The sequence below is a fragment of the Ceratina calcarata genome, unplaced genomic scaffold (assembly GCF_001652005.2).
Source record: "Ceratina calcarata isolate Rehan_Ccalc_2016 unplaced genomic scaffold, ASM165200v1 scaffold565.2, whole genome shotgun sequence".
Taxonomy (NCBI): domain Eukaryota; kingdom Metazoa; phylum Arthropoda; class Insecta; order Hymenoptera; family Apidae; genus Ceratina; species Ceratina calcarata.
Window position 1 is genome coordinate 15,690 of NW_017176850.1, and position 1,297 is coordinate 16,986.

The 1,297-nt window shown below is 41.9% G+C and overlaps 1 protein-coding gene across 1 annotated transcript in view; it reads right to left on the reverse strand.

The window, feature by feature from the left end:
- blo (bloated) overlaps positions 1-1,297 on the reverse strand; it is a gene marked incomplete at both ends in the record, with an annotated part of 21,016 nt that overhangs the window by 15,620 nt on the left and 4,099 nt on the right.

Genomic DNA, 1,297 nt, shown 5'->3' on the forward strand with positions numbered 1-1,297 from the left:
AATTTATTATTATCCCTAACAGATTTCTTTGCGTGGCACATTTCCAACACCATTTTTCTATACTAAATAAAATTCTACAGATTAATTATTTTTCGATCGACGAGCCAAGCTCGATCCGAATGGTAAAAAGTATGGTAGAGCGTGGGTGGGACGGGCGATATAGCATCCGCGGATACTCTCCACCGTACGGTGTACAGTTAGGCATGACGCAACCATACGCTCGGGAACGGTATGAGATCCCAATTATCTGGTGCTTCCGGTTTCTAAGGGTCTCGCGTTTACGTGGAACAACGCCTTAGCCAAGGCAGGCGCGTTCGGAACAGCGCAGCGTGCCGCGGCTTTTCCATCGCCGTGCCGCCGCGCCGTGCGAATTGAATCGCGGGCCGAGGAAACTGAATGGAATCGGCTCGTAATTTATAGGCGTGTTGCCGATGATTAAGAATTATACCGTGATGTAGGATGTCGATGCTGCGGCTGGGCTATAAATAATGGCCCCTGCAAACTCTCTAATAATGTACGTTCTGAGGAAATAAATATTTCAATCCTAACCTAACTTTTTCTTTGAAAATCCGCCCACACGTTTCAATTCCAGATTAACAATAAATGTAATTTAATTAAATAAGTCTGAAGTCTATTCAAGTCGTGTTAAATACGAGTAATTAAGAGAGATAAGATTATTACGTTTTTTGTTAGATTATTAACTCGCTTTATGCACCGTCTAACACGTGGAGGATACGTTAATGTAAAATGGCGGAAAATAATTGTGGTAAAACACGTGTAACGTGGAACGTTGTCGCGGAGACTTTGTCGACTGAACGTTTTAAACACCTAATGTCGTTAAAATTAAAGGCGCGCCAGAGATACAGCAGTAATTCCGCGCGTTATTGCGGAAGTCGCGTTTGAACGATCGTAAGGAACCGTTGTCGGTGATCCACGACGATCGGATAAGCGCGAAGATCACGGCTGTAAAAGAACCTTATAAAGGTAAGCTTTATACGACTGTCCCGGGCTATCTATCTTGCCCTATGCCCGACGTTTTCAGCCTTTTAAAACGGAACATAAAGATACCATCGGCTACTAAGTTTAAGTATTCGAAACGCATTACATCTCGTCGCCTCCGATTGGCTCGCAATTAAGATTTCATTCGCCAGTTCGTTTCGATGACTAAAGAGAAACTGAGTACGAAATGCATAATTTATGAACTTTGCGTTTAGGTTTTGTGGTTCGTTTTTTAATATCCTGTCGAATTAATTAATATGCAAATTGCTTAATTGTTAAACATTAAAAAACAACAATT